Source organism: Nicotiana sylvestris, chromosome 2 (genome assembly GCF_000393655.2).
Source record: "Nicotiana sylvestris chromosome 2, ASM39365v2, whole genome shotgun sequence".
In the NCBI taxonomy this organism is placed as follows: Eukaryota; Viridiplantae; Streptophyta; class Magnoliopsida; order Solanales; family Solanaceae; genus Nicotiana; species Nicotiana sylvestris.
In genome coordinates, this window is record NC_091058.1 from 29782949 (window position 1) to 29801628 (window position 18680).

The 18680-nt window shown below is 35.6% G+C and overlaps 1 long non-coding RNA gene across 1 annotated transcript; it reads left to right on the plus strand.

Annotated features, from left to right (window-relative positions):
- Positions 1 to 17267: 17267 nt before the first annotated feature.
- LOC138886309 (uncharacterized) lies at positions 17268 to 17906 on the plus strand. Its single transcript, XR_011404975.1, has 3 exons — positions 17268 to 17336; positions 17410 to 17586; positions 17849 to 17906. It is a non-coding gene; the product is annotated as an uncharacterized lncRNA (long non-coding RNA).
- The last annotated feature ends 774 nt before the right edge of the window (positions 17907 to 18680 follow it).

Consider the following 18680-nt stretch of genomic DNA (forward strand, 5'->3'; position numbering starts at 1 on the left):
GAGCCCGCCCATATAACAGAGGAATACATTCAGCATTAATTTTCAAGTATTGAAGTTGGGAGCCCGCCCATACAACAGAGGCATACATTTTAAGATCAAATCAGAGGACAATAAAACAAAGGGTTACAATAGGAATCCCCAGCAGGAAACAATAAAATTCCCCGGTACCGGGAAACAGAAGGTTGCAACAAGAGGTCACAGTACAAACTCAAGTACATGTGTCGAAAGGAAGAAAAGCATCGGAAGAAAAGCATTGAAAAAAAAAATGCAAGCAGACAAGAAAGCAAGGCAACAAAAACAAATTGCAGTCTAGCCTAGCTTCTTGTTTTCCTTTAAGCACGGTGTAACAAGGAGATCGGTAAGCAGTAGTAATAGCATGCAACAACAGTAACATTGCAGTCCCACGGTAGTCCCAGCTACCAAAATTTCCCGAACTACATTAACCTGATTCCCCTTTAGCCAGGGATATGTAGGAAACCTTTGAAGCAAAGGTTCGGTTAAATCTTTTTCAAAAAATGCTTCACACGGAGTACTCGGATGGGCAAAAATCGCTCGCTTTATCTTTGCACGAAAACCCTTCGTGTCTCCGGGCAAAGAGGGGCAGCTGTAAGCACGTGATTTTTGCCCTATATGAGAATTACTCCCAAAAAATTCAAAATCAAATGATTTTCCTTGGTGTGCAATTTGAGTATTTTGTGATATTTTTGGATAATTATTTGTATTTGTCTGTGTTTGCTTATTTGTTAAAAATACAAAAATATGTCGCATTTTGCATGTAGGATTTAATTCTACAATTGTTAGTAATTAAATTTGTTTTACAAAAAATAAAAATTACAAAATAGGCATCGTTTGCATTTTTAGCATTTAATGTCCAAATATACAATTTTATGCTTAATTATTGCTTAATTGTGCGTTAATTGTTATTGGGAGTTAATTTTCGCTTTTATAACTTAATTTAGTTCTTAATAATAAGTTAAGTATTTTTATAATTTAGTTTTAGAGAAATAAAAGAAGAAAAGAGAGCAAAAAATAAAGAAAGTCGGAATTGGGCCTCTTCTTCGATTTCAAGCCACAGGCCCAAAAAATGGACCAATCTTCCCAAAGGACCCAGTCCATTTCGAACTGGGTCGACCCAGTCCATAACCCAACATCCTATTATCTTACATTTTACAAAAACAAAACAAAAAAAAAAAAAGAAGAAGAAAACAAGACAAAAAACCCTAAAAAACTATCCGCCACCCCCACTATTGCTTTTTCTTCTCCAAACTCTAAAACACACATCCATGGCTGCCATGGCTAAGCTCCAGCAGCTTCGTCTCCTTCGACACAAGCGACACAACCATCCAATGATAGCCATGAACGAACAACCCTATCGATGACCCACCCCGCTGCCTTCGGCTTCACCATCACCAAGGTCGCAGTTGTTTAGTCTTCGACCATAAGCAGCCCAGGCAACCACGCGACTGTTTCTACTTCATCTTCGTCGTCCGGCGTCAAGCTCGAGCTTGAGCTCGACGTCCATGGCTGCCTTCCTTCTCCCCGTCGCCGCAGCTGCTGCTTCATCGTCAACCTCCCCATCGCTGCTTCTGCCGATGTTTCTTCTTCTCCCCGTCGTCCTCCTCGACGGACAGCTACTGCCATGGTCGCCGCAACTGCTGCCGCGATGTTGCTGCTGCTCGTCGCAGCAGTTCCCTACTGCTTCATGCCGCTCCATCATCTTCGTCTTCGTCGTTGTTTTTGAATCGGTTAGTTGGTTTATGTTTCAAATTTTGTCCATATTTTTTGTTTGATATTTGTCGGACCCAAAATCGTTAAATGATTCGATTCTTGTTTTGTTTGTTCGTTGTTGAAATAATTTCCTAGTTTGTTCATATGTTTTGGTGATTAAATTTTCAGATTCAAATGGAACTTTGATTAATTCATTTTTCAGTTTGTTTCATGTTTGTTTTATCGTTCTTGTTTATTGTTTAGTTAAAAGGTTGTTAGTTTAATGTTGGTTAAATACAAATTGAAGTTTAATTAATTTGTTTCATGTGTCCTATGTATTTTTAGAAATTGTTAATATTGTTAAGTTCAAGCTTAAGTTCATAATTGTTTCTTCGTCAATCTTGTTATTTGTCTAAAAGAATTTAGTTGTGTTAAGGGAAATATATTGATTTAATCGTTTGAATCCATCATGTTTGTTGTTTAAAATAGATTTTCATTCATGTTCATACTTTGTTTGTTTGATCTTGAATCCGAAATTTGTATAGCTTGATTTCTTGTTTACCATTTATGATTATTTCTTGAAATTGTCTCATAATCTTGTTTAAAGTTTAATATAAGAATTATTTGTTGTAATGTTGTTAGAGTAGTTGATTTTACGTTCAATATTATTGAATTTAGAAATCTAAATATACTTGTTTGTTGTTGTTGTTGAATCCGAAAATAGGATTGTTTGTTGCTAAAATATTGTTCAATCAAATTTTAGTTGTGCTTTGTTGTTCAATTTGTGTTCATGTGATTTGTTGTTGAAATATTGTTGAAATCATGTTCATGTGATTTGTTGTTGAAATGTTGAAGAAATCATGTTCATGAAATTTGTTGTTTGAACATTGTTAGAAATTGATCATATTGTCTATATTTTGGATTAAGTTTGATTAATTGTTTGTTATAGCTGATGGGGTAGTTTGGTAATTTGTAGTACGTTCGGGGGATAAAATAGTAATTTTCAATAAGGTCGGAGGGGTAGTTTAGGAATTGTACATTTTGTAATTGTTTATATGAAGCATGAGGGACAAAATGAAATGGGATGGGTTATGATATAATTGTTTAATATAAAGGGGGGACAAGACAAAATTTAGTGAGTGAATCTTGTATTTATTTATGTTAGGCATGGGGGACAAAATATAATGGGGTGGTGTGATATGTTTATTTAATATAATGGGGATTAGTGGGAAGATAATGGGTTTGGTAGAGAAAATGGGTTGATTTTAATTGATTAAAAGATTTATGGGATGAGTTATATATAGGAAGTCTTGAAACAAGATTATAGACAGACAATATACACAGACAGAACAGAAAAAATACACACAGATACGAGAGAAAAAATACAGATAGAGAGAAAAAACGGACAGAGAATAGAAGAGAGAAAAAAGGGCTGAACATTTAAGAGAAAGAAAAATTCCGAAAAATATTTAAGCTTTCAAAATAAAAATAAAAACTAAAAAATCTTCTGCTTTCTTTCTTTGTTTGAAATTAGTATTAATGGTTGTTGTTTCATTCAAAGCTTGAAGCTTTTGTTTTTGGGATTACTGTTCTACTGGTTTGCAAACTCTGTTCCTGGGTTGTTACTGCTGCTGGACTGTTGTTGCTGTATTGTTATTACTGTCGCTGATTCTCATCATCATTTTCTTTTGCTTCCAATATCAGGTACATATCTGTAAATTCATGTCATGAAAAGCTTCAACATGACAAGTAAATGAAGTTTGGAATTATAAGGATGTCTTCTACTCATTTAAATTTTATTAGTTTAAGTTTCAGTTTTGTTTTAGTTGGTTAATATAGTATTATACTTGACATGATAAACTGTTAACTAATTAACCTTCTGGAGTAGTAAATTCCACGATAATCTTATATGTTTTGAGGACTAGTGATGACATTTACTGTTTAAATTGTTGAGATAGGGAACATTGCAGAAAATTGGCCATTAATCAAATCTTGTGATATTGTTAGCTAAGTAAAGAATAGTACAGAAATACCCAGAAATTACATTACTAGCTTATTTTGTCAAATATCCAATTTTGTTTAAGGCTAGATGATGTCAGTCGTACTTTGTTCGTATATGGCGTAATAACGGTTATGTGTATAACCTATAGTGGAAAGGTGAATTAATATAATCCATTACTATTACAATGTTGGAATATTGCGAACAGGTCATGATGTATGTTTACGTTATATGTGATGTCGTCTTATTAAATCAATTGGTAGATTAGTTCTCTTTCTTAATAACAAATGGCATAGTTATTTTAGGAACGCGATCAACTCATTTCTTTTAATGTATGAAATAATGTCGATGATTTTTTTACAAAATATAGAGTTAGTGTTTGCAAATATTCGCATAGACAGAGAATAAAAATTAGTTTATTTATCTCAAACTCAATCTTCGTAAGCAAAATTAAGTAAATAATTATAACCTCGGACTAAAAACAAGTGGTGTAAAAGAAGGATGAGATTTATAAATTGTAACATTTTAAGTAAAAAATGTGTAAATAGCGTTTGCTACAAATAGAATAATGAAAATTCTTCGAAAACATCACTTCCTTTTGTGAATCATTTTTTTTGTTTTATACGTCATTCACTTTTTGGGTATACACATATTGTATTTATGAGAAAAATGGTAATATTAATCACACGTTGTTTATTTTTACTCTTTAAATTTGAATGGCTTGGAGGAATATAATTCATACACGTAAAATAAGACTTGCGGTCAACACATAATAACTTTTGAATTCTTTTCAAGAAAATATAGAGACGTCTAAATCAATGTTTCTCTATGGCTTTCATATAAAAATAAGTGGATGCAATAAACAATTTGTAGAGAATTTTATCAAGAATATTTTGTGAAATTAGGGATACGTTCGCGTGGCCTAAATTACATTTTTAAAGGCAGTTCAGATTATGCGTTCGCGCAACTTTGAGCCAAAATTTTAATTCGTTAGAGGATATTAAATTAATTTTATAAAACCCGAGATGTGCGGTTCACTATTTAAGAAAGGCGAAAGCTCTTAATTTTATTTTAAGCACAATTTCGAACATAAGTCTGTTTTTTTATAATAAAAATAAACAAAAAATAACATTATCAATCTTATTGTGTACACGTATGCGTGACACGATTCTTTACGTTTATAAAAAATATATAATACGAATATACGTACGCGTGATTCATTTCAAGAAAATCTTTAATTGTAAACAATCTAAACAGAAGCGGAAACAAAATCATGCAATAAAAAAAATAAAAAAAAATGTATTTAGCAAATCGAGATAATTAAGCCAAGTATAATAACGATTAAGCGACCGTGCTAGAACCACAGAATTCGGGAATGCCTAACACCTTCTCCCGAATTAACAGAATTCCTTACTCGGATTTCTGGTTCGCAGAATAACAAACAGAGTCATATTCTCCTCAATTCGGGATTAAAACAGGTGACTTGGGACGCCATAAAATTACCAGGTGGCGACTCTGAAACAAATAAACAAATCCCGTTTCGACTGCCCTTCAATTGGAAAAAACTCCCTGCACCCTCGCGGGGGCGAAAAAAGGAGGTGCGACATTGACTAGTCAATACTTGCCTCTTTGCTTGCTATGTTTGGTTACCCCTATCTCACTCTTTTTATATGCTCTCTTCGATTGACCCCGAACTCCTTGTTTCTGGGCTTGATTTGAAAACTTCCCCCTAGATCTTCGATTTTCCTGTTTAAACTTGGGAACCCATGTTACTCTCCTTAAATCAGTAATTTTGAATCCTTGATTCCATGATTTACTACATGTTGATTTTCGATTATTTCCATACTCTGCGACTTTATTTTGTTTTCTTACCTTATTTGGTTAACTGAGTATTTTACTTATTTTTCATTAGTTGTTTCCTTAACTGAACCCCTATGTACTGACCCCTAATTGACTATTTTGTACCTTATGCTCTACTTGATTTCTTTCCTTAATCATTTCTGCCTATTACCGTTGGTTGATTACCCCTTAATTAAATGAGTACTGGCATTGATTTGATTCTGATTAGTATTTGGTTCCATAATTACAATGCTACTATGATTCTTGCCTTATTTTTATTTAATTTCAAACTACTATATATATACACTCTTTCATTAACACAAACACACAAACACTTTGGTTCAAAAGCTCTCTCTCACACTTGAACTTTCTGCTCTCTCTTTTGTGCTACTTGCTATTATTCTGAGTTAGCCGGCTACAAGCCAAGGCTAACTATTGTGCTCTCCTGCCCCTTCACCTTTTTTGTGTGCTGTCACTTTACTGGTATGGCTTGATTTCAATTTAAGTCTCAAAAATAATATGTTTCTTTTCTCCTCCAGTTCATCATGTTCCCGATTTGTTTCTACCTCTGTTTCTGCGGTTCGACATGTAATTAATCTCTTTATGTTAATTATATACTACCCCTTAGACTCATTATGTTTATACCCTTTAGTGTACCCCAATATGACTCTCCCTTACTAATGTTCTATGCAAAGTAGTTGACTATCTTTAAGTGACCTGATTCTACATTAAGTCTGGTGTTCCTTTGCCCTTTAGCATGCTGCTGATTCTGTACTTAAGTGCTCCTATAACTGAGTGTTTACCTATGTGTCCCCAAATCCCTTGGCCCCTTGTTTGTGAATACTGAACCTTCTTTGGTTTTACGATCTTTGGCTGTGTATGAACCTGTCTTAGGGGTGTTGTGTTTGGACTGTTGTTTACTACTCCACTCCTTTGTCAAACTGTCTCTGTTGTTTTACTAAACTATTTCAAACAAACCTCTTTTTAATATTGTTTTTCCTACTGAAACTTTTCAAACTGTGTCAAGGACATTCACTCTACTCCTAAGTCAATAGGTTCTGCCCCCTCCAGTATGTGTACGGCCTTGGGATCCTCTTGTGAACCGTCTGAACTCTGGCATACCGAGGCTGGCCATTCCACACTGCACTTACTCAATTTGGTTACCAAGTCTAGGTGTAAGCAATGCCTAGGATCCTTGAGATCCTTAGAGAACTTTGATGCACCTAGATAATGATACTGTCTATGAAATTTGGGCGTTTGAGGCTATTGGAGGCTTTGGGAATCTGGGCCTATTTATAGGCTCCCTATAGAATAACTTCTTATTTTTTCTTATCTACTTATATAATTCATTCGTAAGGTCTGTAATAATTTGTAAATGAATATTGGGGTAATTAGTGAAAAAGGGTGGGTAGTTACATGTTTGTAGGGTAATACGGGTAGAAACCATGCCTATAGGACTTACATGTTTGTAGGGTCATACGGGTAGAAACCATGCCTATAGGACTTTATATTTTGCTATGTTTACCTTTATAAGTAGAAACCATGTCTATAAGACTTTTATATCTTGTTATGTTTGTCTTACCATGTTAGAAATCATACCTATAGGTTTCAAGAGGTTCTGATAATAGAAATCATGTTTTTAGGTCATAAAATCAGCTTCACAAGTATATGTCATGCCTATAGGATATAATCCAATCCAACTTCTGTTAAAACAAGTGTTTACATGTTTGTTTTTTTCATTTGTCATCATGCATGCCAAGTTCCTAAAATCAGTATTAAACAATTAAATATCATGCCTATAGGGAACAACACCAGAAATTCAGCCTGTCGATCTAAACTAGTTTAATTTAAATAAATCAATCCAGTTCACTATTAATTCACTTCTAAACCAGTTTAATTAGTGGTTTATATTTTCTTGAAATGAGTTCTTTCAAAACTGTCTTAATCTATCATTAGACAGCATACCTATAGGGATTCAAGAGTCTGTTTTAAAAAGCTGCCCTGTTTTACTATAAAACGTAGTTATCAGTTATTCGCGTAGGCAAGCCTATAGGGAACTTTCAAAATCTCCCAATTTTGAAACTATTTCTGTTACTTAATGTCATTCTGATCTTTGAAACAAGCTTTAAAATATCAGTAGGCAACTGATAGGGTCATTACTTATGAGTTTATGAAATAAATTACCTGTCTTCTATGTCTTGATATTCACTTAGACATCATGCCTTAGGATACTGTTTAACCCCAAGTACTGAAATGAAGTTTCGCAGCCATAGTGCATAAATTGTGGCTTCAAAACATGCCATAAATTCTACTTCCATCGTGGATGGCAATGACAGATTGTTTGGCACTCTTCCACGATATTGCTCCTTCAGCTAATTGGAACAAATAACCAAACGTGGACTTTCTAGTGTCAATATATCCAGTAAAATCTGAATCTGAGTATCCAACAACTTCCAAATGCTTGGATCTCCTATACATGAGCATGTAATGCTTTGTTCCTTTCAGGTACCTCAAGACTTACTTTGCAGCTTTCCAGTGATCAATTCCTGGGTTACTCTGATATCTTCCTGGTATTCCAACCGAAAAACTAATATCCGGTCTTGTGCAAGTCTGATCATACATCATACTACCTATAATAAAAGAGTAAGGATTGATTCTATTTCTTTTCGTTCTACATCATTCTTAGGGCATTGCATGAGACTAAATTTGTCCCTTTTTTGAATTAGAACAATTCCTGGTGAACAATTATTCATGTTAAATCTCTCTAGAACTCTTTCGATATAGACTTTATGAGACCATCCCAATACTCCTTGTGATCTATCACGGAATAATTCTATTCCTATCACATAGGATGCCTCACCCATATCCTTCATTTCAAAATTCTTAGAGAGAAAATCTTTAGTATCACGCAATATACCTAAATCATTAGCAGTAAGGAGAATATTACCAACATATAGGACTAAAAATATAAATTTACTCCCACTGATCTTTTGGTATATACACCGATCAATGGTATTTTCCACAAATCCAAAAGATGTTACGGTATTATTAAACTTTATATACCATTATTGTGAGGCTTGTTTAAGTCCTTATATTGACTTATTCAGTTTACACACCATTTAACCTTTTTCTTTACTTTCGAAACCATCTGGTTGGTCCATATAAACTTCCTCCTCGAGGTCACCATTAAGAAAGACAGTTTTCACATCCATTTGGTGTAACTCTAAATCATTATGAGCCTAATAAATCTTAACGAGCCTTTCTTTGAGACCGGTGAAAAGGTTTCTTTATAATCAATGCCTCCTTTCTGAGTATAACCCTTAGCAACAAGTCTAGGTTTGTATCGTTCAATATCGCCATTCGAATCGTGTTTGGTCTTAAATACCTATCTACACCCGATTCTTTTAAAACTTTCTAGTAATTCAATAAGATCCAGACTTTATTGTATTCCATGGATTTAACTTTTCCTTCTTAGCATCAATCCATTTGTGAGACTCATACTTTCTATGGCTTGTGAAAATAAAACCGGATCCTTATTAAGACCAATGTCAAAATCCGACTCTTGCAAATAAACCACGTAATCATCTGAAATAGCCGATTATCTAACTCTTTATGTAACAATCCGACTGGTCGTTTTACTTTCTCGAACCATGTTCCCCTAAATAATACTTTTGGTACGTGCTTTTACTGGTTTATGACTTGCGAGGATGGTTGGTTCTGGATTTGAAAGGAGGTTGAAATTGGAGCACTTGGTTCCTTAAGTTGGCCTTAAAAGGCTAAGTTAGACTTTGGTCAACATTTTGAGTAAACTGATGAGTGGTTATTTCACCACTCATTCTAGTCTCTTTTATTTAGATTTTGCGTCATTTAATTATATTTTGAGGTCGTTTATGGTGTGTATTGTTAGATTTTCAGGTAAATAATGCCATGAAGTGATTTGAATTCAATTGATGCGGAATTGAGCAAAAAAAAGTGGAAAAATGCAAAATAATTCAGTGATTCCGCATCTGTGGAACACTGGTCACTTTTGCAACCTCGCATTTGCGAGGAAATGATAGAATTTGTAGAAGAAGAACTGGAAGGCAAGAATCGCATCTGCGATCTGATCAATGCATCTGCGGAAGTGCACCTGCGCTTGAAGTCCGCATCTGTGATCGCGCATCTGCGCATGCAAGTCCGCTTCTGCGGATCTAGAGTTTCCCTTCAAAGTTTGCATCTACGATAGGTGATCCGCATCTGCGGAGCCGCACCTGCGAGGATACGTCTGCAGGTGCGATCAACGGGCTTCAGACCTAGGCAGACTTGGAAATTCACTTCTCCTCAATTCCAAACCCACAAATACACGACCTAGTATATGTTTTGCACATCTTTGGCTTATTTTCAGTCCTTAGACTAGAGAGAACATGTTTTGGAAGCTAGGGTTGTTGCACACACACTTGGGTCTTGAAGATTTGAAGCTTTTGGTTGAGAATTTCTTACTTATTTATGTTCATTTCTTCATTTCCTTGCTTTGTATTGTATATCTAAGTATGTAGTATTTATTCCAACACTTGAATCTTGTTTATGGAAATATTCATGTTTAAAGTATGGATTAAATATCTTGTTGTGCTTATGTATTGAACGATTTTTATTTATTATGAAGTGAATTATTATTTCTTTAATTTTTCTTTATCACGACCTAAAACTAACCCTATCGTGATGGCGCATATCGTGGTACTAGGAAAGCCGACACACTACCTGAAGAAAACGATATTTTCAATTTTTGAGAAAATTCCAAGCTGCTGAACATAAAACCTTCATAAGGAGTTCAAATCAAAACAAAAGTGCAAAAAAGAAAAGCCCGACATCAGAGTGTCACTAGTCATGAACATCTACTATAATGTATCTGACAATATCAAGACCAACATAGTCTAGAAAGTAACTAAATACATCTAAAGGAAGATAAAAGGGAGGAAAGCAGGGTTGTGATCGCCAAATAGCTACCTTGCTAACATTGATGGATCTGCAACTGATTAATCAACACTCGCTAGTGAGTCTAGAAATGCCTGGATCTGCACACAAGATGCAGGGAGTAATATGAGTACGCCAACTCAATAAGTAACCAAAGTAAATAAAGTATGAGCAGAGTGACAAGCATGTAAAGTTCATATCATGAAATCTCAGTAAAAATACAACAGGCTTTAAAAGCAGAGTTTGAATCAAATCATTTCGTTTAAACTCAGTTCTAGTAAAATCATTTGAAGATATTTTTCAACAGTTCTCAAACAGAGGCTCAATGCAATAGTGAGTAAAATGATGGAATTATAAACAACCCCTCTGGTAAAACAAAACTCATATATATCTCATTGGGCAAAACATCACTCATATACAGCCCCTCGGGAAAACATCACTCATATACAGCCCCTCGGGCAAACCTCACTCGTATACAGCCCCTCAGGCATACCTCACCATCACTCATATACAGCCCCTCGGAAAAAACATCACTAGTAGGTACTTGCGCATACTGGGGGTGTGCAGACTCCGAAGGGGCTCCTTCAGCCCAAGCGCCATAACAAGCCACCTCGTGGCATAAATCAATCAGGCCCTCGGACTCACTCAATCATGAATCAGTAAAACATGCTGCGGCGTGCAACCAGATCCCATAAATATCCTCACAAATCAGGCCTTCGGCCTCGCTCAATCATAAATCAGTGAAACATGTTGCAGCGTGCAACCCGATCCATAAATATTCTCACAAATCAGGCCCTCGGCCTCACTCAGTCATAAACCTCTCAAGCCACTCGGGCTCTTAGTAAAAACAGGGTACTCAGTCCAAAACAACATTTATATGCATCAAAATATAGTATTAAAGACTGACTTATAAATCAGTAAGTAGAACATGAATGATTATACATTTTCAATCAAAAACAGTGATAAGATAGTAAGAAAAAGGCCCCTAAGGTCCAAACAGCTCTGGCACAAGTTCCAAACATGGCATTCAGCCCATTTTACAGAAACTCTTTTTACACATAAGTATCATATAGTTTCAACCAAATACGCAACTTATAGTTGCTACGGGACGGATGAAGTCACAATCTCCAACGGTGCACGCCCACATGCCCGTCACCTCAAAATAGTAAACAATACGAAATCCAAGGTTTCATACCCTCAGGACTAGATTTACAATGGTTACTTACCTCAAACAAGCCAATTCCAATGCCGAGCAAACCAAGCAATACCCCAAAAATGCCATCTCGCGCGTTCCGACCTTTGAACGGCTCAAAACTAACCTAACCAAAAATAACTCAAATACATCAAACAATGCTAAAGCAACCAATCCCAATCGAAAAAGGTCGAATGTTTAATCAAAAGCCCAAAATCGGCCAAAAAGCCCAACCCAGGCCCGCATCTCAGAACCTGACAAAACATACAAAATCCAACAATCCATTGAATTATGAGTCCAACCATACTAGTTTTATCCAATTCCGACTCCGAATCGATGTTCAAAACTTAAAACTTTACTTTATGAAACTTTAGGCAAAAAACCCCAAATTTCACTTTGAAATCATCAATCAAATGCCAAAAACGAAGATGGATTCATAAAATATAACCACAACCGAGTAGAGAACGCTTACACCAATACATATGGTGAAAATCTCTTCCAAAATCGCCCAAATCCGAGCTCCCCAACTCAAAATATGACCAAATGAACAAACCCTTATTTTATATATTTTTCTGCCAGCTATTCTGCCTCACTTCTCTTACCAAACGATCTCGAAACTCACTTTTGATGTCTCCAATGGATTTCTTGTAAAATTTTAGTCAAGTTAGGCTCTTGAATCACTCCATTTCATCTTATATTGCAGGAGATATGTTGGTTTTAATATTTAAAAATACTGCAGATTTTTAAATACGAATTCAGTAGCAATTTCGTAATTAATCTGAAAAATCTGGCAACCCAATTTTTAGTAAAATGACCATAAAATCCTCATACGATGTCCAAATTCGATGATTCTTTTTGCCATGGCTCTGCTTCAATAAAAACAGAAATCGAAGCTCATTTGCTTAATGTGGTACCATTTATGCTTGAAAAACGATGCCGAAACATAAAAAACGAGCGTAACACAACCCAAACCTATCCGAAACTCACCCGAGCCCCTGGGGAACCTGTTCGAACATACCAAAAAGTCCCTTATCATAATAAAGACCTACTTGAGGCCCCAAAACATACATAAAAACATCGAAATGGCGAATCACACCTCTATTCGAAATCAATGAACTTGAAATTTCAAACTTCCACAACCGATGCCGAAACCTATCAAATCACGTCCGATTGACCTCAAATTTTGCACACAAGTCATATTTGACTTTATGGACCTGCTCTAACTTTCGAAATCAGATTCCGACCCCGATATCAAAAAGTTCACTCCCGGTCAAACTTTCCAAAATTCCAACTTTCACTATTTCAAGCCAAATTCTACTACGGACTTCCAAATCACAATTCAGACGCGTTCCTATGTCCAAAATCACCCAACTGAGCTGTATTTCCTTCCGGACAGTAGACTAGTATTCTGTTGTATATTTCATATATTTGTAACACCAGGTCTTGGCATACACTAGTAGACTTACAATTTTGGATTTCTTTTTATGATTACGATTTGCACTCATATGCTTTCGTCTAATCATTTTTTTTACATCCGTAAATTTCTAAATCTTTCAATAATGAGGAATGCTATTCACTTAGTAAACTTATTTTAAAATGGGAAACCACTAGATTGATCAGTGTTGGCTTACCTAACAATGGTGTTGGGCGCCATCACGACATACGATGGAATTGGGTCATGACATGGATTTTATTAATGGCATTTCTTGTAGTTCATTTATGTCAAATATTTGTGAGTTAGTTTCTTCATGAAGTGTTTCATCCAAATATTGCTCGATATTGTCAAAGTGTTCTTCAACAACTGGAACAATATTTGGTATTTGTGTGGAAGTAGGCACATTCGTGGGTAACGGAATATTAACCCTCACCTCGTTTATGTCCATGCTTTATTTTTCAACACTCCCACTAACTTCACCATTCTCGATGAATCTTGCATTACCAATTTCAACAATTCTCGAACTATGGTTTGGACAGTAAAAAAACATACCCTTTAGATTTCTCTGGGTATCCAATAAAGTAACCACTTATGTTCGAGAATCTAATTTCTTTTCTTGTGGATTATAAACTCTAACTTCTGCTGGGCAACCCCAAATATGCAGGTGCCTTAAACAAGGTTTTCTTCCTGTCCACAGTTCAAAAGTAGTTTTTGGAACTATCTTACTAGGAACCCTATTTAATAAATATACAACGGTTTTAAGAGCATACATCCATAATTATTTGGGTAATGAGGAATTACTCATCATGCTCCTAACCATATCCATAAGTGTTCGATTACGTCTTTATGTAACACTCACATTCTTCGAGGAATATTGCAAATGGACCTAGATATTGTCCTGAATCATTATATTTTCCATAACATTCACCACATCTATCTGACCTAATGATTTTCACCTTTGTATCTAATTGCCTTTGAACCTTATTAACAAACACTTTGAGAGCATCTGTTGCTTGAGTTTTTCCTTTCAGCAAATAGATGTATCCATAACGTGAAAAGTCATTGATAAAAGTGATAAAATATTTTTTCCCACCAAAAGATGAAACATCAAAGGGTCCGCAAATATCAATGTGTATAATTTCAAGAAGCTGGGTGCTTCTTGTGGCACATTTCTTACTATGCTTGTTTTGCTTTCCCTTAATGGAATCCAAACATATAGTAAGATCAGTAAAATTTAGATTCGGAAGAATCTCATTCTTTACTAACCTTTCTTTGGATATATGACCCAAACGTCTATGCCACAAGTAAACAGAACTTTCATCTAGTGAACTACGTTAATTCCAATATTATGTTAAAGAGCAAGAAGGGATTCAGAAAAACCAATATCGAGTTTCAATTTATATAAACCATCACTAAAAAACCAGAATCATAAAAATTAGCATTTTTATATAAATTGAAACATCCATTTCCAAACATTAAATCAAATCCAGGAACATCAAGTCTTGAAAGAGAAATCAAATTCCTAGAAGCTGAAGGTACATAAAGAGTCTGTAATGGATCAAGGTGACGTCCAGTCTCCATGATCAAACAGTAAGTCCCTATGCCTTCAATTGGAGCCTTCATACGATTTCCCATGAACAAGAAATCCTTATTTGGATTTGTAGATTGGATCGTAAGGAATCCCTGCAATGTAGTAGATACACGAGCAGTTGCACCAGAATCAAGCCACCAAGTATTATTAGGAACTTCTATTAAATTTGATTCAAAACATACAAAAGCACTAATTGTACCTTTCCTTTCGAACCAAGCTTTACGTTTCAGGCAATCATTCTGATAGTGTCTTTCCTTGTTACAAAAACAACATGTTTCTGCCTTGTGTTCCTTGTTAGCATCCTGTGGAGCTTTAGCGAGTTCTTTCTTCTTCTTGAACTTGTTGGCCTTCACTTTAAGTCTTTTACCAGCTCCTTGATCCATGAAGTTAATTCGATGACTTTCTTTTTTCTTAAGTCTTGACTCCTCCTAAGTAAGCATACTGGACAATTCACTAACATTCCACTAATCCTTAATAGTGTTATAGTTAATTTAAAAAGGTCCATAATGAGGAGGCAACGAGTTCAGAATAAACTGAACCAGGAAGGAGTCATCAACTTTCACCCCCAAGGTCTGAAGTCTTGATGCAATATTAGTCACCTATATGATACGATTTTGCATACAACGCGACCCATCAAACTTCATAGTCGTGAGTTCAGCCATTAATGTACCAGCGAGAGACTCATCTGCAGAACGAAAACGTTCTTCCACAAACTATAGGTATTCCCTGGCACTTTTTGTTTGCGGAATAGTACTCTTAATGTTGTTGGCAATACTTATTCACATAAACATAAGGCTCAGTGTGTTAGAGCGTTCCCATGTTTTATGGAAAGACTTCTCATCCACACTGCTCGTATCAGTAATGGCAGCGGACTTATCATTCAGCAGAGCCAAGTCAAGATCCATTACACCTAAGTGGAACTGGACTTGTTCCTGCCATTCAGAGAAGTTCAATCCATTGAACACAGTAACAAATGAAGCATGCGAATGAAGAGGAATATCTGTAAAATAGATAATACATGCTCACAAATCAATATGGACCCAGTAAAACAATTAAAGCATATCACAATTCTCCTTTGGGTAAATACTACGATACACTATGATAATTTAAATGTCATTCAGTCTTTAATAGGTAATTAAATATTTTTAACTAAATATATATGAGATATTTGGACAGGCAATATATATTTGACTAAAGACTATTAATTTACCTCATCATATTTATTATTCATAGAATAATTGATCTACCTTTGGGTAATCCTTAAGTTCTAGCAATAGTGAAAATTAATTTATCCACTAATTTATAATTATAGGCATTTCATTAATTTCATGGATAAAATATAAGTTAATGTATGCAAACTTTTCATGAACATACTAGTTTGACCACTTTAGTGACTAACAAACTATATAAATATAAATGCACACATAAAATAAACATCAGAAAATTTTATAAGATATTATATAGTTTGTTATTTGTGAGTCAACAGTCATTATCAACCTTTAGGATATTAAAGTAAAAGTTTTTGTTTTTCTCTATCTATATAAAATGTTCATATTCATGCATGCATCGAAGGGATGACAGTGAAAGAGAATCAGATGATGGTTTTCCTGTAAGAGTGCCAGTACCAGTGCCAAGCCAGAGAACTGAGGAAACTGGTCCAGAACAGAGAAGTCCTTAATTGAACTTTTAGATATTTCACAAATCAGCTATGTTGCGCGGACTCCTCATTTCAGCGCCGCACCCGTGTCTACATGACACTAGTAAGGGTAAGGGTCTGAGATTCGTACCGGATATGGCCAACCCGGCATTGGATACTTTGACCACAATCCATGGACAAGTTTGAGGAAAAAAAATGGGACTTTGATTTCTCAAGATAAAAGTTAGTACATATTTGAAGACATGGGAAATGGCATAACTTCAATAGTCCACCCGTATCCGTGAAACGTGTATCTGTATCTGGATCCCCACACCAGATAATTTAGGATATTTTTATAAATCTATCTTTAGAATTTTGAATTATTTTTTGCCGAATCCCCGCACCCGTATCTAGATCCCGTATCCCTGAATCTTAAAATTTAGATTATGAAGGACCCATCTTTGGATCCGCGCCCAGATCGGATACCCACACCCGAGTCCGAGCAACATAGCAAATCAGATATGAATTAGAATCAAAGTTGGTTCCCAACCAAAGCTTGTAATGTTGCTCTCTACAGTACTCTTAACTACTTAGATGGATTGTGTGGCTGTACGCAGTATCTTATGTGTAGACATGGTTACCTGAATTTCTCAAAAAGATAAAAGGGTACTAGAGTTTCCTTATATGCTGGAGCTTTGATTGTAATTGGATCTTGACTATCATCATATAGCTCTAGAGTACTTAGATTTTCAGCAGTTGATTATAAGAGCATCAACAAGTATTAACTTGATTACTGCATCTAAAGAAAGGTTTTTTTTTTTTTGGGGGGGGGGGGGGGAGTGCAGGAAATGTTGCTATTGTTATCAGTTATCATGAATATCCTGAGGCTCGTCTTAACAGATGTTTCCATATAAATGCAGTGAACGAGTTGCAGTTGGTCGTGCACTTGACCTTCCTGTATACTTTGGTGATGCTGGTAGCCGAGAGGTAAAGCAAATTCCTGAACTTAAGATTATCATTTCGGGTATTTTATTTTGACATTCTGTGTTCCGATTACTAGGTTCTACATAAAGTTGGAGGTGAAAGAGCATGTGCTGCCGCAATAACATTAGATACTCCCGGTGCAAATTACAGAACTGTTTGGGCCTTGAGCAAGTACTTTCCCAATGTGAAAACATTTGTACGTGCTCATGATGTGGATCATGGCCTCAATCTAGAAAAGGCTGGAGCAACAGCAGTATCTTTCTTATTCTAATTTCTGCTGTTGATCTTTTCGTTGAAAACTTGTTCATATTTTTTCACTTAGCATTCTGTATATCTCTTGATAACATTTGGATTCTGAGTCTTGAAATTTTGTTTATTGCTGGTGTATTATGTTGCGCTGTGGTAAAATTTTGTAGTTGTAACATATCATGCATAAAAGAGGAAATAGTTGCACATTTGATAGTTGGATAAATGATGAACAATGCATTGACTGAGGTGGATAAAAACTTGTACAGGTTGTGCCTGAGACCTTGGAACCAAGCCTGCAGTTGGCCGCTGCTGTCCTTGCACAAGTAAGTAGATTTGATAAGCAACCCTAGATATTCTGTTATGTAGCTAGTTATGAGCTGGTAAGTAATCAGTATAACCAAATTCTGATTTGAGAAGTTTCGTCCCAATACTGTAGAGTGATATGGATGATGATTCAATAGCTTATCATCAGGTATCATTCTACACTAGTCCTTCAGAGTTATCGCATATGGCTTTCTCAAGGTTTCATTCAAATTCAGCGGCCTATTACCTCTTTATGTGATACAGTGATTTTAAAGCACTTCACAACTGCATAATTGCCCACAATCCCTTCCCTGAAATATTAAATTAGAGTGATTTTTTCGAACTTTTTGTTAGAAAATGATTTACCTCAAAGCTGAAATGCGTATTATAATTTATGATTGGATAGAGATTTGTTCTACTGTATACTTTAACATTCTTGACGGGAAGGACCAATTGTTGGATCTTCTGATGCAATAATCTTGCTGCGCACTGCATTTTGCATCTCGACCTCCTTGTAGTTTGCTTTTGGCAATCTATAACCATCGTGAAGCAAATAAAATTATGAGTATACATTGTGTCTTCTACGCTAAGCTGCCAATGTCAGAGATAGCGGCAATAATCAACGAATTTAGGTCCCGCCACCTCTCTGAGCTTACTGAGGTAAATTATAATTGCTTGATCACTTTGGTGACTAACAAACTATATATGTAATGACCCAAAATTTTAGAAGTCGAATTCATGTTCTGAGGCCTTAAAAACCTCATTTTATCTCTTTTCGATTTGCGTGAGCAGTCC